This window comes from Python bivittatus, unplaced genomic scaffold (assembly GCF_059951505.1).
Source record: "Python bivittatus isolate LINGU-HERP-01145 unplaced genomic scaffold, Pbiv_v1 ctg000070_np1212, whole genome shotgun sequence".
Lineage (NCBI taxonomy): Eukaryota > Metazoa > Chordata > Lepidosauria > Squamata > Pythonidae > Python > Python bivittatus.
This window is the reverse complement of record NW_028277034.1, coordinates 7,254,828-7,275,579: the sequence shown is the minus strand read 5'-3', so window position 1 is coordinate 7,275,579 and position 20,752 is coordinate 7,254,828. Positions and strand designations below refer to the sequence as shown.

Below are 20,752 nucleotides of genomic sequence, written 5' to 3'. Positions count from 1 at the left end.
AGGAGACCATGCAGATTCAATCCAACAAGGTTTATTAGCTGCAACCTCTATCAAGAATCTTTTCAGACAGAGTGAATTCCTCAGGGAGGTGCCAGTCTCATCCGCTTATCTCTTCCCCGCACTTCAGGAGATGAAAGAGCATTCTTTACTCCCCGATTCTGGCCCCCACAATTCCAGTCCATCACAAATGCTGATCTAACTTCATCTTCCAGTATTAGAGGTTCTTGTAAGTAGGAAATATCTTCAAACGTATTGTGGATGTTGACATCTCTATTGTACACAGTTTCTGTATATTCTTTCCATCTTTGTTTGACCTTCTTTGAATCAGTTACTATTTGTGCATTCGTATCTTTCACATACCAATTTGAGGTTGGAACTTTCTTCTGAGTTCAGACATCTTTTGGAAGACTTTCCTTCCATGTCTGTTTCCATCTTCAATGTCAAGGATGTAATTGTAATACTGCTTGTCTCTTCTGACAACTCTCGCTAATTCTTTGATAAATTCCTTCCAAAGATCTTTATCTTTCTTGCTTCAGCTTCTCTTCTTATTAATTTCCACAGTTTGTTCTGACATTTAGTTTGGTTTCTTTCTCTTTTCGCATTCATCTTTAACAATTTCTTTAAGTTCATTCCATAATTCCTCTGATTTCCAATCAATGACATTCTGCACTTCAAAGTGATATAGGCTCAAAATTGTTTCTTAATTTGGAACTTGCACATGAGCCATTTGTGATATGTTCTACAATCAGTCCTGGCCACATCTTTGCTGTTATAAATTGAGCTCTTCCATGTCCTTTTACCAATAATATAGTCAATCTGATTTCTGTGTTTTCCATTTGGTGATGTCCATGTACAGAGGTAGTTTTGGTTGTTTGAAGACTGTGCTAATCTCCCGTTTAGACTGCTGCAATGCACTCTACATGGGACTGCCCTTGAAGAGTATCTGAAAGCTTCAGCTGGTGCAAAATGCAGTGGCATGAGCAGTCATGTGTGCTTCTGGTAGAATACGTGTCACACCTCTGCTTCGCGAGTTACACTGGTTACCAGTTTGTTTCCAGGTCCAATTCAATGTACTGGTGTTGACCTTTAAAGCCCTTCACAGCATGGAACCGGGTTACTTGAGGGACTGCCTCTCCCTAATTTCATCTGCCTGTCCTACCAGATCTGGCAGAGAGGGCATGTTATGGATTCCAGTGCCTAGGGAGCTACATTTGGCAGGCTCTAGGTGGCAGGACTTTGCTGCTATGGTGCTCATGCTGTGGAATCTTCTTCCCCCAGAAGTAAGGTTGGCCTCATCGCTGCTGAGCTTCCGGAGATCTCTCAAGACTTGGTTGTGGCAGTAGTCTTGGGGACCCCAGGGGACAGGTGATCTAGTGAGATGGCTCCATTATTTTTAACATCCCTTCACCTATTATTATCTGTTTTAATTTGTTTTTTTAATATATTTTTATACCTTTTAATTTATTTATTGACTGTCAGGCCTAGCCCGAAGAACTCCAGGAGACCATGCAAGTTCTGTTCAGCAATGTTTATTAGCTACAACCTCTATCAAGAATCTTCCCAGACTGAAAACTCCATTCCCACAGTAGCTATGAAAACAGAGTGAATTCCTCAGGGAGGTGCCAGCCTCATCCTCTTATCTCTTCCTCGTCCCTCTGGAGATGAAAGAGGATGCTTGCCTCCCTGAGTGTGGCCTTCATAATTCCATTCCATCACATCGACTGATTTTTTTTAACCCTGTTGTATGCTGCCCAGAGTCACTTGGGAAAGTAAGATGAATGGCTAATAAATTGTGTAAATAAATAAATAAATATTTTTCATTAATGATTTTTTGTATTTAATATCACATTTAAGTTTGGTTATATCACCAGTGTTTTTCACAATAATTTTGTACTGAACACAGCTTCCCAAACCAGATGTTCATAGAGTCTTCATACCTTGTTATAATTTCTTAATGGTAGTTATCAACTATATGGTGTGCAGTGACAGATTTTCTCAAAACCTTGAAATACTTGCCCATCTGTTATTTGTGTCCTAGAAATATCTGCAATGAAGTTATGAAAAGCATAGAAAATGAACATTAGGTGGAAGTATGCTTGAAATGAGTAGTTTCATAACTATTTTCAAAGTTTTTTTAAAAGAAATTATTTCTTATATTTAAAATATAAATAGGCTACCCCTAAGGATAGAACTTCTCCTGAAGAGGCTTATAACAATAAAATCACGTGCTGTAAAATGTATTTTGACAAAATTTTAATAAACCTGACAAGTATCAGCATCTAAAACCTTTCCTCATTAGACTGAGTCTCATTTGTAGTTAAATGTCGTAATACAACCATATAAACAACTGAGGGAAAAGCTTTAGGGTTTTCTCAACAACTTCCTGGGATGAAGCAGTGCATATTCAGGATGGCAACTTATTGCACAGGCACAGAGCTGTGCTGCTAGCCAATTTCAAAACTCTCAGAGAAAGGCAACCCAAAGGCTCTCCATTCCTGATCTTACCAGTTCAGGGCAGTTCATGGTCCCAAACCGATTAAGGTTTTATGGGTCAAACGAAGGACATGTAGTGGGTTGAGAAACCACCAGTAAGCAATGCAGTTGATGTAGTACAGTCTCATAAAATCCGTCAGCTTGACTCCCAGCAAGATTTGGGTAGCTGCATTTTGCTCCATCTAAAGTTTCTGATCATCTTCAAAAGCAGTTGCGCACACAGCATGTTGCAGCAGTCTACTCTGGACTGCACTAGTGCATGGTTGACTGAAGTTGGCTTTCTTAAGTTACAGAAGGGTGTCATTTTGAATGCTGAATGTTTTTGTACTTTTACAGATTTGCGCACTGAGCAGAAAAAGTTAAATCTATTATGTTCAAAGTCAAACTCTTGCAGGTGGAAATAGGTGAGGTCCACTTCTAGATTCAAATATCAACAATAAGCCTAACCTGAAAAAAAAATTGGGCATGCATAGTTCCTAATGGATTCAACAAAAAGGATCAGTGGGATTGCACAAGTATAGGCAAATAATTTAGGTATCATTTCTGTTCAGAAGAGGGTGGGGTTTTTTTTGTTTAAGTTGGACTGGCTTGCCAGAGAAAACCACAGCAAAGACAGAAATAAACCCTTAGTTTAGAAAACAAATTGCATTGCTTTCTGAGGACGACAGATTTTCCAGTGTGGTTGGAAAAAGAAGTTCCACTGTGAATTGATCCACTAATTTCTAGCTCAGATTGGTTTCATATGAATTCATCCATGAAGCTATTTTATTTTGCTTCTGTATCAGTATGTGATTCTTTTTAAATGAAAATTGGTATTATATAAGATAATTTTAAAATTCCATTTAAATCTAACATACATGTTTGTATAAATTCCATCTGAAAATACAGATTTATTCGTGCATATTAATAGTAAATATGTATTTTATACACATTTTGGTTTTGTGTTTTTATGCCAAGATCTGTATTTAAAACTTAGAGAAATATGGAAACAAAATACTAGTGATAATCTGGTTGGTTGAATGGTAAAAAAAAATAAAGGACTTTTATCATTTGTACCACTCGCTGTCTTGCATAGATAAGAAATGGGAAGATATACATATATCTTGCATTTTTCCCTAGTTCAATATGTAACAAATGAATTGATTTATTTATACATTGAACTAGGAAAAAATATGCAGTATATATTTGTTGATTAATTTTAAAATGGTTTCAACTGGAAAATAAATACTTTTACAGAACTTTTGTCCTGAAGGTTTTAAAGATAAAGTAGTTGAGGTAGAAATACTTTTCCTGTGGCCAATTTCACAATTTTATTCAGTCTATTATTCAAGCCAATGGAATAATCCCCCAATTACCAAAACAATCAGAAATATTGTTCCATGGGATTTGACTATTTATTTACAATATGTTTACTACTCTATGTAATTTCAAATGTACTGTTTCAGTTTGGGAACAGCTATTTCTTGTCAGACAATAAATCATAAATAATACATTCTACATAAACATTCAATAATCTCTTCTGATGTGATTTTGGAATGATTACTAATGGTTTATTAGTGTAAAATATATAGTACCCATGTATTTTTCATCAGTTTTTAAAAAGTTGTCCAACAATGAAAGAGCTTTGTTTCTAGTCTATAAAATGAACTATATTCCTTCTTTTTTCATCTTTCTCCTTCTGTTGACATCATAGTCAATTGCTGTGGATTTTCATTGTCCTCTGGGAATGGAAGTGAGCAAAAGTATAGATCATTCTATAATGGATGCAGCATATATGACAGAATCGATTTTAAACAAAAAATAAAACATAGGTGTCAATTCCTATGTTAGAGAGAGAGGTCATATACTTCATACAGAACTGAAAAACTAAAAATCCATAAAATGGTGTGGCCAGAAGTAGGCTGTATTTGAGGGATCAGAAGAAGAAACCTGGTCTCCTGACCTGGCAGGTCACAGGACACCACAGTGATATCACAGGAAGTGGCAAGTCATTTTTTAATGAGCTGGGAGAGTTTTAAGGGTGGGAATGAGAGTGGAAGGCCACTGGGGTGACACTGCTTCCTTTCCCACCCTTAACTGTCCCCCCAAATTCAAAAACAGCCCCAAATTAATCCTTTCTCAGCACCCAAAGAGCTACTACTATTCATTCACATTTGGGGAGATGGTGAATGGAAGAAATTTGTTTCTCAGAAGCTTCCTGTTCCCTCTCCTGTCCTTAATTTGCTAAAAATATAAACACTGGAGAGTCAAAAACAGATCCTTTTGCCACCAAATTTCAGCAGCATAATTTCACTGTGTGGGGAAAGGGGCACAAATTGGGTGCTGGACTCTGTATGCTGCCCGTGATTTCCTATCCCTGCGGTAGGATATGATGCAGCAATGTAGGTATTTCCAATGTTGTTATATTAATCAACAGTAGTATAAGAGGAGCACTCCTGTGCTTGAGTGGGATAATAAAGAAATACATGGTTTCAAATAATTGGTGAAATGTACTGTATATAATTCTTAAAATAGTTACAAACAGTTTCGCAAATGAAGATGTACTGGAATGGGGAATTATACAATAGGTGCTCATTTAACTTTTAACAGAACACTTTACAAAATTGGGAAAACATTACACGTTCATAGTGAGAAAGTATTGGAATGGATCCAGACTCAGAACGGTCCCACTGAATTCAATGAGACTTAAGTCAGTCATGATTAACTAAGATGGAGTACCTTAACTAATTATTTGGATGGATCTATTCCAAGTATCTGAATTTAGATCCATGAATGTAAAGAGGTGGGGGAAAAAATGGACTCTCTCTGCAAGACAAATCCCAGAATCAGAAAAGATCTTGGTCAACAACTAAGTAACAACAGTTCCACTAAAAATTCTACAGAAAGCCCCCAAATTATAGACCTAAGTGTTTTTTTGTGGGTGCAGTTACCCTTATCCAGAAGCATCCTGATTAGATTAGTTGCAAAGCACAAATGAAAACATGAAAGCACACCTTTTTTCTATGCTTGTATTTTAAAAGAAGAAAATTAAACTTGTGCAAAAAGAAATACTTAACATTTAAAAAAACAGCTGGAGGTGATTTAAAAAGCAGTTGCATGGCACCAATTTTATGTGTTTTTTTTAAACATGATCATTTTGGAAGATAATATTTGGCTAATCTTCTACGTCCTGATCTGAGAGATATTATAAAACATCATGAGAAAGCAAAGAATGAAAGGAGATACTTTGCCTGCTGTCAAGTGTAACAACTTGAATACTGTCAAGTGTAATAACAGCTTATTAAAGTAGCCCCACACAGAACACACTGTAGTAATTTAACTGGGAGGTAACATGGGATTTTGGACACAATAAACATTATCCTTTCTGAAAATTCTTAGAGTTCCTGTTTTGTCTCCTTGTACACACTTGAGAATTAGCTCATTCCACTTCTAGTAAACAAGCATAAGATTGATAGAAACGGTATTTGCATTTGATGGGATTACCTCTGTGGAGGAAGTAGGATCAATGTTTTATAATTAAATCATAAAATGTGGAGCTGTAATCAACAGGACTGTTAATATTACTTTAGACTGAATGGATCCAGGATAGATATGTTCTTCTTGGCAACCATGTATCTTTAATATTTGGAATCTATCAAGGCATCAAGAACTGGTTGTTTTAAGCAAAGGGACTGGCTACATGAATTATCATACAATATTGGAAGAAGTTGTAGAATAAGAAATCTACATCTATTCTGCAACAATGGATTAAGGATACGTTGTCAAGATTTGAATTCATTTTTCTGAAAAAGGAAGCAAACTTTCAAGTAATATGGTCAATGTTTTTAAAGAAGCTTTGAGTATAAGGATTTTTTCTTTTCTTACCTTAGAAACACTGACAAATCTTAGGTTTTATCTGGGATAGTATAACGTTATCCTTGACATCTTGCATAATTAACTGAAGGTAATTTTTACTAACCAAGTTACACATGGCTGTCAGCCTAATTTCATGTCATTTTTGGATTACAGGTAGTCCTCACTTAACTACCTCAATAGGCACTGGAAAATTGGTTGTTAAGTGGGGTGGTCGTTAAGCAAGTCATCACGTGACCAGACCAATTTTACGACCATTTTTATGTTGGTTATTAAGCAAATCATGTGGTCGTTAAGTGAATCCAGCTTCCCTAATGGTTTTTTTGCCAGAATTTGCTTAACAACCACGTGTTTTGCTTAAGGACTGTGGTGAATCACTTAATGACTGCAGTGATTTGCTTAATGACCATCATAGAAAAGGTTGCAAATGGTGATCATGTGACCATGAAGGGGCGATGGTTTGTGACAGTCATGTGAGTACAAGTCGTAAAGCACTTTTTCCGAGGCCGCTGTAACTTTGAACCATCATTAAAGGACTACCTGTAATTTCAAAACTCTCCTGCAAGGATCACAACTTCCTTGGCAAAATTTCACCAGAGAAAGAAGAAAAAAGGAAGACTACTTTAGGATACAGTGGACCTTTTTTCTTATGTCTTAGTACCTGTCAAAGATACAGGGACAAAATCTTTCCAGCTGTTTGAAATCTGCATTTCTGGCATCCATCTCTGAAGATATTCCACAACTCCCAAGCCCACAAGAATGGTGTTAGTTCTGAATATGGAACAACTAGAGCATTGAAGAAATTCAAGGCTTCAAGGCTTCTTTTCTTAAGAGGCAGGAAGTTGTCCTGAGTAGATCTCATTCTACAAGGGTTATGTCAAAGTAATTTCTCATACTGATCAGAAGTCTTAGCAGCAATTATCAAAACAATACAGATGAAGGCTGTCTTGCCTTCACTCCTTTGCTTTCAACTCCTAAATAAGTTTCTCATTTGAAAGAATACTTGCTGAATTCTTGCATTATAGTCTTAACCTTCCTTCTAGTAAATATTACAGATCAGAGCTCTGAGATACTTGTTCTTTAGATTAACTGTTTCCAGTCCAGATTGCTAAGGCAGAAGTCTCAGAACATCAGTCTTGTTGCCAATACCTTGGGTAGAATAATGGAGACAAAATCAAGTATAGCTTTTCCTTCTATTTGTGTACCTAGACTCCAACCAAACTTTTTTATCTGGGCCTTGGCCTATTTCCTGGATATTCTCTATGTCTACTTCTCAAGTTGTGTAGCACTACCTCTGCTATTTCTAATCATGGTCTGGAATATTGCTGCTTTTCCAGACCTGGACTAGGTTCTTTGTTTGCACCTATAATGATCAGTATATCCACAGGTCTCTGGCAAGAGGAGTCTGACTGTTTTGTGGAAGTGTGGTGCATGGAAAAGATGGGGAGTGCAAGGAGTTTGTGGCTCAAAAATGGATCAGAAGAGAGAAGGTCACAAAAAGAAAAACCAGTGGTCAAGGAAAAAGAAAAGAAAAGAAAAGAAAAGAAAAGAAAAGAAAAGAAACCACCTACCTCTAGCACAACCCTCTGCTTGCTTCAACCCACTTTGGGCCCTGGTTCTGCCCAACCTATATGCCTTCAAGGAAATGCCTGTTCCAGATTTCAGGCAGGTCTGAACAGATCTACCTATGAATGGATTTTTTTCTTGCTATGTTCTGTTGTCCTCCCACTTTATGTGCAGCTCTAAAATTAACGCCATCTTCTTCTTTTTGCACTTCCTTGCCAAACTTCATGTTGGATTTTGGTTTTACAAAATAAGAGTTTCCAGTACCTTGTATATTCATCTAGTTAAACAGTCCTCCACTGCTTAAAAACAAGAAGAGACAAAAATGCTTTATAGGAGTTTGTCACAAGAGCCAGTTAATAAACAATAGATGGAGAGTGCCAGATCAGGAAATATGGTGGTTTCTAAATGTAGTTATTCTGAAAGGTTCTATGCTTAGCCAAAAGAGAGTAAATTTGAAGTTAACTCCTCAACCCCAACACATTTAGCTGAACTCAGTCTATTAAAGGCAGATTATGATCAGCAAAGGTGGAAATGTTTGGTTTCAGCCACCATAGCATTTATGGTTTGTAGCATAATTAGAATGTCTTATTTTCTAAAAAGTAATAATGTCAAGATGGGTATTTGCTAAATTATCTGCTTTGGCTTCTTATTAAAGAATCTTCTGCAGCATATAGTCTTGAGAAATATACTGATCTACCATGAACTATGACAGTAAACTCTCCAGAATTTTGCACACCAGTGGAAACAGCAAATTAACACACTGGGAACTTACGATGAAAGAAAAAAAAAGCAGGGAACTGAGAAATTAAATACATCATTCAAGTGGCAATTCTGCTTCACAGTTCAACACATGGCAGGAAAAAAAGGCAACAGAGCCTAAGTCTTAATAGAACTGTAACCAATAAATAGTAACTTATGATTGTACAGCATTTTGGAAACAATTCAGAAACAATGCTTTGGAATACACAGGAGCATGAACCTACTCCCTGCCTTAAAAGTCTTTAAACCAGCTGCATCTTTTCCTTGAATGGCAACTGCGGCTTTAAATTCCCTGGATGGCAATTGCTGCTTTAAAGGATTGCAGACAGGTACTATGTTTGCACCTCTACCTGCTCTAAAACACTGTAAAATGAAATATGAAGGACTGCAAATAGGACTGTATCTGATGCACTGTTCAAATCCACAAGATGAAAGTGTATTTTTAATAGACGTTTTATTTGCTGTTACTAAATATTTTAGCAAATAAGGTTTCCAGAACTTTCAGTAAATGTATCTTTGGTGACCCCATTGAATCCAATGGTATCCTTTTGTCAATGGAAGTGGCAATGAACAAAAAATGGAGAAGGGCAGTATCTCTTCGAAGTTTTAGACTTGCATGGCACTGGATTCTATCCTATTACATCACATTACATACACAACAGATTTATATCAGCACGGAAGAGATGCAGGAAAATGTTCTTGAAAGAACAGTTATATGTAAATGACATTCCAAAGTTAATGATGATTTATGATAACTGAAATGAAAATCTCACCACAAGCTGTTGAATATTGGATTTTAAATGTTACGTTGACTTTACTTTTGCTGTGGAAGTATTTTCAAGTGAGATATATGTTTATACACATGCTATGAACAAGAACAATTGGATCTTCAATCTGAGGGTGAGAGTTTTTTGGGGGAGGTTAGATTGAAATGCTTTCTCTTTTGAAGTGTTCGTAGGTTTTCTGGTAAATTGGTTTTCTATTAAAACTGGGTGAGCTGCGCCACTGTTAAATTTGACACTTGGAAAAGCTCCAGGGAAGTTCACACAACACAAGTTCAGAAAACTAGTCCTTCTGCCTGTTTGCAAAAGTGAATGTGCTTTATATCCAATGTTCTCCAGGTAACAGTGACATTTAATAATAAGCATAACCTTCACTGCAGATACATGATCTGTGACTAAGTTAGCTACAAGACATGTTATACAGTATTTTTCCCATATTAAATATGTAACACATTGTATAGATGATATCTGCATTTGTATCCTGTATCTGCGGAGAAGGGAGAGGAAATACTGGAAGGATAAAATATGAGAACTCTGTACCACACATGAGAAATATATTTGTAACCAATGGAGGTGCAACTAAGCCCTATACAATGCTTGGATTTATTCAGTGGTTCCAATCCAGAGGATAATAATATTTTCAAAAATCCACTGAAATCAATACATATCTACATGTGTGACTAAAATGTAGTAAAAGTGGCTGATAGATACCTTGCCCTGCCTTGAATCTGGATCTGGAATTCACCAGGACATTTTTGCAGAACGTCCCTTTCTTTGATATCAGCACTTTTTCATCCACACTATACATTTTTTCCCTTTATGGCACAGTAGGACAGGTATAATGGAAGTAAACCTAGCTCTATAGGGGTAGTAATTCAAAAGAGCCAAGTTATATGTAAATGGAAATGACTGCTATCTGAAAATAAATCACATAAAGGCATTGATGGCATACCATGGCTACAGCTAATATGCTTGGGTAAATCATGATTTATAATGGTCTGTCAGCATTAAAATGAAAAAGGGGGAGAGATTATACTATTACATTACAGGGTGGCAGACAGGAGGCGACAGAACAGCTGTGATTGTGTCAGAATTATATCTTGTACCCAGAGAAGGCTGAGACAGGGCATTTGTATCACAGTCCAAAAGCTCCTGGAAGATGAAAACTTTAGTCAGTCAAATATTGGGACATGGAAGAACTCTATTCATTGGCTCAGAAGCAATTCTTTAATCATCTCAACTCAATAATTTACCATTTTTATATATGTGATAGGGAGAGATAGGGAAATACCTACATTCCTCTTCCTCTTATATACAGAAGTACAGATTTAGTAATTTTTGGAACCATCAGAATGACCTGCTAGAGGAATTTCTGTTTAGAACTGCCAAGCACATCAGTGTCCTGCAACTGTCAAAGATTAGTCTTTTCTAAAGTTGTTAGTATTTTCTAACTTCTGAGTCACTGGTGACTATGGCAAAATAGCAATGCTATTTTCCAGTAATATCATGCTGCAGTTTACTTGGGGGTAGGAACCTAACTGAATGTTCTAATTGGTGTACACACTGAAATTATCAGATTCATAAGGAATTTTAGCAATAATCCTGAGCATTCTTAGCTGGGACTAAATTTCATGAAATTAGCACTCAAAATGAACAGGATCCAGGTCTGTGCCTGTTACAACTAGTTCTTCCCTTTCCCCTTCATTATGATATGGTATAATCCCAACGATGAAAACAAATAAGTGATTATACAGTATGTTCTAAATTGCATATTTTTAATGTGTTCTCTTCTCATAAATTCAGTATAGGATCCTGAACCAAAGACTGCATTCATAAAGGTGTAATAAATCTTCTTCTGAGGGGGAAAACTACTCTATTTCAGGACAAGTGATGTTTTATTATATTCCAGGCAGTCAGCAAGACGTAAATAGAGCCACCTGGGAAAGCAGACCGACCATTATATTTTGATAATTCCATCATCAAGCTTCTGTACTTGTGATTGAAACAAACCCTAAGGTGTTGTTTATACCCAAAGAAATTTGCAAAGTCAACTTTGCTGTATTCAGACAAATAAACATTCATCTCATAGAACTACCTATAAATGCTTAGAAATATGAACTATCAAATAACTGATGTTTTTATGAAGCAAAAAAGCCAACTAGAAGCCTATAGAGACCTTTTTCTAAAGAGGAGGAAGAGGAGGAGAGCATTAGTGAAACTAAAGAAATATCCCCATGCCTCATATAGTACCCAAATAAACAATTGCTCGGTCTTTGAGACAGTTTTTATCATTACAGCCGCATAGTACTCACCCATCAAAATCTAGATATCAGAAGAAAGCCACCATGCATATTTACACTATCACTGTCCCACTCTCAAATATTTCAAATATCAGCAACTTTTTTTCCATAGTGTTTCTAAAATAAAAGCAGCAAGGGAGCCCAGGGAATCCTTTGCTTTCACTTTGATGAACATAGCAGCAGGAGAAACACAAACTGCTCTACAGTGATCCACAGCAGTCGGTCGTCTCTTGGCGCAGTATGTTTAGTAACTATTTGGTTTCATACTGTTTATTTGGATGACTCATGCAAAAGACACATCTCCTTTGAAAACAATCTTGTGGTATTTTCAGAAATCTGGCTGCTAACAAGTTTGTAAGAGATGATCTTATGTTTTTCATTGTGTCTCAAGTATGGCTACTGGAAATTGTCAAAGGCCACATTCCCATGTGCAGTTAATCATGTTCAGTCATGCCCTGGCAATGCCAGTTTTCCTCCTTGATTCCAAGATATCACCCTCATCTGATTTCCAGAGCAAAGCTGTCTTAAGATATCCTTAGATGTACCAGTATTATATTGTTCTCCTTGTTCTGACAGCAACTAACAGCCCTAAGATAGGTAGCATCTGATACAGCCCACTACCCATTACTTTAAAGACAAAGTCAGATGAACAGTAGTAGATATGATCAGAGAAGTGCTTCTTGGTTTCAGACAGATGTGGGTACACCTCTCCCTCTCTGATCCTTGGTCAGCCTCCCCTGCCATTTTTCTGCTGTTTTCTCCTTAAAAATAAGACATAGCCTAGTGCATGATATACCTAGAAAACTACCAAATAGCATTAGTGAAAATAAATGTTATTGTGTCTTATTCATAAACTTCAGATAGTAGTCTTGTTTCAGCTTTTTTAGAGTAACTGGAACTGGGCAACATGAACAAATCTTGCCAATTCACTGACTCCTTGTTCATTCCTGGTCTCAATTAAAGAGCTAGTTTTAACCTATTAAAGTCCTTTGCAATTTTTAAATAAGAAGCTGTGAATAACAATTTGAAATAAACACATACATTAAAAACATGCTCATTTTTACGTCTTTAAAAACTTATGAAAAATTCCTTCTTCCTCACATATCTTGCCTCAGTATGTATTGGGTTACTTACTAAAACTGAGGCATGTATTACTGAAATCAAAGCCATAATGTCAATATCTTCAAAGTACAAGTATACAGCTCCAATATTTAGCATTTAAATAGTTATGTTTCCCAGAAATTTCTGGAGTATTTTAGCTAAAGGTAACCTTGTCAAAATTCAGCATGGTGTCTACTTTTCAGAAGAGAAGATGGCATACTGCTGTAATATATAGACTAAACTATCCTAGGTTTTTAATTCCTCAGAACAAGGAACCATCTTATTTCTAATATGTGTTGAAGAGGAGTGCTAACATATTGAACAAGAGGTTAAAAAAGATAAGAAAAATAAATATATTTTGGTTTCATTTACTATGGGAAAACAGCTGAATATGGTCCAAACATCAAATGCCCAAGTTGTTTCTGAAATCTGTATTTTTCCCATACATTTAACTAACTATCTCAAAAGACCCTAACAGATCAAGATAAGTTGTCAACTCATAAGGAATATTCTGATTATTTTAAGGCATAGTTTTGACCATCTTCCCATCTCTGAACAGTGTTTATCTTATTTTAATACAGAAAATACAGTAGATCCCATTGTTCCAAATGTATTCTTTCTCAACCTGGTGCCCTTTAGATTTTGGCAACTGTAGTCCAATACATCTGGAGAGTTCTAGATTGAGAAAATCTGCTTATGTCCACAGATGGAGGGTGATCGATCGACCTACCTACCTACCTACCTACCCATCCATCCATCCATCCATACACACACACACACATACTAAGGGCCAGTAGCTAGCAAAATTCTTGCTCTCAATAAAGGGTTAAGCTCCAGTTAATGAACTATAAAGGGGTTGAATCAATATATGAAATTAATCTCTAATATATACTACCTCTTGGGATGTCTTGGCTAAAGCCTTCAAGACTGTCCTAATCTATCATTCTTTTCTTGCCAGTTATACATTCCCCCTTCCGTATGTCCTCAGCCTCTCATCTTTATACTTTCTTGCCCCTTTGAATTTTTTTCTTTTGTTTTTCTATTTCTCCTCGCAACACTTATTGGTTCTTTCAGCTCTGCACTCTAATTCTTGGCTGTTTTTCTGCTTGGCTTCACACAGTACTGACTAATTGGAGTAAAAGGAAATGTAAAAGCTTCTGTGCTTCTTGAGGTAGTGATTAGCAGAGGAATTTTTCTACCAATTCTCATTCAATTTGATAAAAGAGAATTTGTTTCAGAAATTCTTTCAAAGATGGTGATGGTATTCAGTTGGAGTTGGGCAGCATCAACATTGAATGAATATATAAATAACATAATTCAGTTACAAGCCCAAGATACATCTGTGAATGTCCTATCTTTCACTGTACAATAATCTTTCAAAGAGTTGCAGCTTCTCTAGTTTCCTACATTACAATTAAATCCCAAGCAAAGACACAGGAGGGAATTTATCCTATAGGATTTGGAACAGATTCTTTATCATTACCGGGTGGATGAGTCTTGTCCTTAAGAAACTGAAAATTTCTCCTTTCCCTGGAGAAATTTTGAGATATCATCCACCCAATTTCTCAGCACACAACTTTTAAAGAGAATTTCAAAGGGTTATTTCTGCCCAGCTCTGTGAAGTCACTTAGTGCTGTGTAATGAATATTAGAGAGCCCTAGAATAAACCTCTTAACTAGTTTATTTACAAATTGTTCACTTGCTTTAAAACAACATATAATATCTGAGGGAAAAAAAGAGGAATGGACAATCAAAATATACTTCTCACCTGAGATTAAGTTTTATTTGACAATAGCAAACGAATAACATTTGACACATTATCTTTGTGAATGTAACTGCTTTGAATGTTAATGGTGAGTCAGTCTTATAAAACTCTGAATTTGGCATGGCTCAGAATATCACCAGTTTGCCATCTTTTGGTCATGGAGACAAATGATGATGAGTCTACTATTGTAGCAAACTAGTGGAGAACACAGAAGGAAGGAAGGGTATTGGTAACCCACTTGCCAATTTCCTAAATCAGTGAATAATCAGGCAGACACGGCAGCATGTTCTGTGCATAATTAGGTTTGCTATTCAGTCCACCAATGTCACAGTACAATGTACTTTATCTGTCAAAAACATGATGGAAGATATATTTAGGGATTATGAACCAAGAGCTGCAATGCGTGACTCACAAACCTAAAAAAGCTAAATAGTTATTTACTGTTGCCTGCAAAGGCTCAAAAATTCACACATATTTTTGTGCCCAATGAGACCAGAACAACAGAACTACAGATATTATTAGGCTTTTGGTAAGCCATAGTATATTCTATATTCAGTATGTCACGAGTTTGCGAAAGTGTAAAAGAACTATCATAAAGACATGGAAGGATGTGAGCAGAGCTGAAGCAAGTAGACTTCTGCTAGTCTTGAGATGCTAAATGTTGCAGCAGAAGAAAGAGGTATAGAAGCTTGAAGCCTGAGGAGTGCAACTTAACACTCAGATTCCCACAAACATTTGCCAACCTACAGTAGGTTTCATTTATATGCAGCTGGTTATATGAGTCTTATAGATGTGGATGTGTCCTTAAAAGACTAGGATTTAAGCTCCAGCCTTCAGTTTAAAGTGTGATAGTATCAAAGCAGCTGCTAAATTTACAATCCAGCCTATTTACTGGATTCATTCCCACTTGAAGCATGTAGTCTCATCTGTGCAATGCTGCATATTATTAGAGCACTGATGCTCTCAGGGATTACTATTTAAGAGTACATAACTCAATATGACTTTATAAAGATCATAAGTTAAAACACATCCAGCTGGTATATTGATGATTTTATTATACTGGCTAATGCTGTTTCACAGCAGTTTTTAGAACATATACTTTTGAGAATGCATGGGTATTTTATTACTAATGTCTGCTCTTGGGCATTTAAGACCAGCTTGAGCTCCAAGCTTTGAACAGGTGATAATGTTTAACTGCAGGCCTTGAAAAGCTTCATACGTTGACCTTGACAGATTAGGGCTACTAGTTCTGGCATTCAGGAATCTGGATGACCAGTAGATGGCAGCAAAGAGATACAGCAAATTCTACATCTTTGTTGTCATCTAGTATTTCCCAGCTTTCTTCACTCCAGATCGAGTAGCCTTAACTCTAGGTGCATTAGAAGACAACTGCTGGAATCTCAGCCAGTGTGGCACATTGCAGGACTTTGTATCAGTCAAAGTTAATATCCTCCACAGTTTAGATAAATGGAAAGCGTTTAAAATACTTTTCTTTAAAAAAACTGCTAGCATGTAAGCATTGAGTATTTAAAAGAAAATAGGTAAACTGACATGACACCTAACACAAAGGGGGACTTACATAAGGTGATAAAAGTGAATGGTCAATTAGGTTTCAGGCTATGCACATTTCTTTATAGCTTTATAGCTGGCGTGCACAATTCTTTTCAAACTGAGTTGGCTCAGAATTGGTGGGTTCTCCTGAATCTCCTGGACTAGTATTCTTCTGCTGGAATAGTAGGTAGAGGCTGTTGTCAGGAGAGCCTTCACACAGTTACATCTTGTCTACTAACTCAGCCATTTCTGGACTGGGAAATTTTGCGTATGGCCACTCATGCCGTCATCACCTCAAATTGGACAACTGCAATTTGCCCTATGTAGCATTATCCTTGAAGGCTATTTGGAAGCTTCAGCTGGTAAGCATGCAGCCTGTATAATTATGGGCATTTTGAAATCTGCCCATGTAACACTGCTATTTTGGGAATTGCACTGCTGCCAGTCAGCTTCAGAGTGGAAATCAAGATCCTTCTCTGGATTGAATCTGCCTGCTCAGTAAGATCAGGAAGAGAGAACTAGCCAAGCCATCTTCAGGAACCCTGAGTGTAAGCCTTCTTAGTGGTGGCCCTCCTTCAATGGAACAGACTATCCTTGCATATCCAATCCTTCTAAACAGCAATAAAGACCTGGTTGTTTGTTTATTTATTAGATTTATATCTTGCCTTTATTTTGTACAACTGAAGGCGGCATACATTATGCTCCCTCCTCCTATTTTCCCAACAACAACCTGTGAGATGGTACAGCTTAGGGAAAGTGAGTGGCTCAAAGTCACCCAAAAGGTGTGACATGCCTAAGGGTGGACAGAACTCACCGTCTCCCAGTTTCTAGTTCAGCACCTTAACCACTATACCAAACCATTTAGATGCCAACAGTACCTTGTGCAATGGATTAAACTATATAATGTTTTGATATGAAGATTTAATTTAAAGAAATACTTTGTGTGAATTACCTTTGAATAAACATTCTATTGATTAACTATGTGATACAGTGCACATAGTGATATTTTTAAATAGCTCAGCAGAGCTGGTGTCATCTTCCCACCCTTTCAGGCAGAGCTATTATGCAAGCTACATCTCTTTTCTACTATAGGGCTTTCCCTCCTAAAAATACAAGATCAGTTGCATTTTGGCCCATGCTCTGGATGGTAGAGACCCAAATTCCTGGCCACAAAAGTTTTTTTTTTTTTTGGTGCTTAGTCATGTTCACTCTTAGAAGAATACAGTAGTAACCCTGTTCCAGGGTGGAGGATGGTGTCTTATAACAAATGAGCAAGAATCTGTATTTCATTGAAACTGAAATATGATTGAAGAAAATTCTTCCTCCTAATGTCCAAAGCCAGAGCAAATTTGAATATTATAACTCACTTGTGGTAGAACTTCCCTGGGTCCAATTAGAAGTCCTCCCCAGAGCTTTATCTCTGATAAGCAGTTTGAGATATCAGTGTCTATAAGGAAAAGAAAGTCACATCCATCAAAAAGGCTAAAAACATTATTTTAAAATATTACCTTTTGGCATCTCCTACTATTCAAAATGAAGGGTGTATTGATTCAGTGACTGCTCTGAAGTCAGAATGAATCTTGTGAACAGAAGCATCTTTTGTCTGTCTCAGCTCCTTAGGAGTCTTATGAAAAGAATCATACCACTTGTTTACATCACTGTTTCCAACTCCCATTCATAGGAGTTGCAAGAAGTTTTGTGGTTGTTTACCTGACTGACTTAAGGACCACATTTTATTTTGTAGGAAAGATGAATGAGTTTTACCCTTCTCCCTGCCTCTATCCCCGACATCACTTCTAATTCATTCATGAAGGGATGCTATTAGAGAACATAGAGAACTTAGAGAAATTGATCTAAAGATGTATATCTTATTTAAAAAAGATATCTGAGTGGGAGGGGGAAGAGAGGGAATAACAGGTTATACAGTAGTAAGATTAGCAGATCTGTATTGCAAAAATCCAGAAGGCCACTAGATGGCAACAAAGAGTTATGTGTTTTTTGTATCATCTTGCTAGTAATTCAGATGTTTGCAGCCCCTCTCTGGTAGCTCCACCTAGACAGGATGAGGTTGGAGGTACCCTAGATTCAAATGCTATGGGTCTATGTTTTCCTGCTTCTGTCAGGACCTGGGTAAGGGCACAGTGGGAGAAACAGTAACAGACCCACATGACCTAAAAAGCATGGTTTTATTAATATAACAAGAGGCTATTCAATAAGAATTCCTTCTTCCTCTTCTTAAGAACATTCTTTCCTTTTCCTTGGTGTTTTAATCTCACTCAGTATTTCTCACTCTTGCCAGGCTTAAGTACAATTTCACACTGAGCCATGTGGTGTTTCTTTAAATGCATGTTATAAAAAGAACACAAGAGCACACACACATGCATACACATGGACACACACACACACACACCACAGAACCAACCATGTATCCACTTAGCATGGCAAACCTAAACGAGCTATGCTTTAGAAAACCAGCAGCGCCAAAGGTTTTTTCCCATGGCTGCTAGCAGTTTCTGCATTGCTAGAAAAAGAAAATTCTAAGTCCAATTGTACCAGATTTTAGCCTTTAAAAATCTTCTAATATACTCAAAGTCTGTTAAATTCTCAGAGAACAAGGGTTACTTTTCACAAAAGTAGTCTTAACGTAAAAAACATCATAGACAAAATCTTCTGAGTGTTAATAAAACTAAATGGTAAAGAACTCATGGAGCTGAACCTCCTGATTATACTGAGACAGCAAAAAAAAAAAAAAAAAAAAAAAAAGGAAGACTGTATGGCTAATCATATTTTGATTTAATCCTTTAGATCAGTGTTGTCCAAACTTAGCCACTTTAAGATGAGTGGACTTCAACTCCCAGAATTCCCCAGCCAGCCATGCTGACTGGGGAATTCTGGGAGTTGAAGTCCACTCATCTTAAAGTGGCCAAGTTTGGACAACACTGCTTTAGATAAACAATGAACTGGACACTCTTCTACGGCTATTGCACTGCTTTATCTTTAGAATACCTGTACAAAAGTATAATCATGAACGGGCTGAATATGCAAAGAAATATATTTTAATTTGGTCACTATATATAATAAAAATTGGATGATCTTCTGGTACCCTGGTATATTGTGGGCTAACAAAGTAAAGTCCATGGTGTAACTTTTTGAAATGCCTTTGTTCTAAATGCCCTTTGGGTTCTATCTATCTAGAGCTTCTCAAGAATATTTATAATTATAATTATTCTTTATCCTGGGCTTTGAACAGAAACAGGAGTATGTAAAAGAAGCCACTCTGCCACTCTTTAATTAATTCTTCAGGGTCCTTCAACATTTGACAAAGGTTAAATACCTGCTGGCTTTGATACTACTGTCAAGGGTGGAGTCTAGGTACAATCCTTAAGAAAGTATTATTGAGGATTTCATTAACATAAACATGCTCATGCTCACTGAAAAAGCTCAGGGTAAATAGAAAGAAAATTAGTAGGAAAAAATGGTGCACAGAGAAAAGGCTAGATTCTGTCTCTCTTGCCTGATTATATACACACAAATAATTGATTCAAGCTTTCAGTTCTCGTTCACAGATGCTGAGCCAAATCATATGCCAAAGAATAACTTAGCATACATCTCACACATTATTAAATTAACTATCTCAAGTCAGTCCGGGGCAACCTGCAATAAACTTTTCCCACATTACTGTTTCACAAACCCTTTATTTCTATACAATTTTCCACTTTGCCTCTGCACATTCTTGAATATCACAGAATGACACAGACTGTCTGCATTTCTCAAAGCACTTTCTTTGGAAAAACAACAACACTTTCAAAAATTGATGAAAGAAAGATTTGCCTTGGCCTCATCATCAGTAAAAATACCTGGGTAGCTGATTAACTTGATGGCTTCTCATGGTATTTCTCTCCTGTGGCTCAGATTTATTATGCAGAAAAAGTGGTCAGCAGTGAAGGCAAGCAAACTAATTAACAAGATAATGCAGGGTTTATAAAATCTCATACATAGAAGAAATATTTCCCATACTCTTCCCTGGAATTTAGAACAGATATTTCATGTCTAGATGCTATAAATATATTATAGATTTATTTGCACAAAACTCCCAAAATAATCCTTTCAATTTTTTAAAATTTAGCCCTGGGGATATAAATAAAAAGAGAGTGGAATCACATATTGTGCTAAGCCAGAAGATGGTTTATTTGGTTTTGGCATAACGTGATATGAATCCATCTCATTGTGGCTTTTTCAGAAAACCACAGTTAAATCTTGTATGCTCTCAGATTGTACTGAGCCAGTCAGAAGACCGGGAGCTAAATTATAGGCATTAGTATAAATTCCAATTGCTCCAACAGGCAGTAGACCTAGTGAGAAAACAGATACTATCAAACCTGTTAAATGACTATTATTAAACATTCCTGTTAAGTTACACATATTTTTTATAAAATATGAGAGTTTGGTGGCAGTAGCTTCTTCTCCTAAATTTAGTCTCTGAATAATGAATGCTCTTTCTCCATCAAACTGTACTGTTTCAAGAGTCTGTTATTACAGCCATGTTTAGCCCAGTTAAACATTCCTATTCCTGTTCTAGTCAC

At 36.7% G+C, this 20,752-nt stretch overlaps 1 protein-coding gene across 8 annotated transcripts in view; it reads right to left on the bottom strand.

Moving 5' to 3' along the window:
• Window positions 1-20,752, bottom strand: part of SORBS2 (sorbin and SH3 domain containing 2) — a 187,169-nt gene that overhangs the window by 114,599 nt on the left and 51,818 nt on the right. For all 8 annotated transcript variants that reach the window (XM_088131576.1, XM_088131516.1, XM_088131524.1 and 5 more), the window contains exon 3: window positions 17,537-17,616. The gene's annotated coding sequence lies outside the window, so the exon portion shown is untranslated. The remainder of the gene's footprint in view (window positions 1-17,536; window positions 17,617-20,752) is intronic.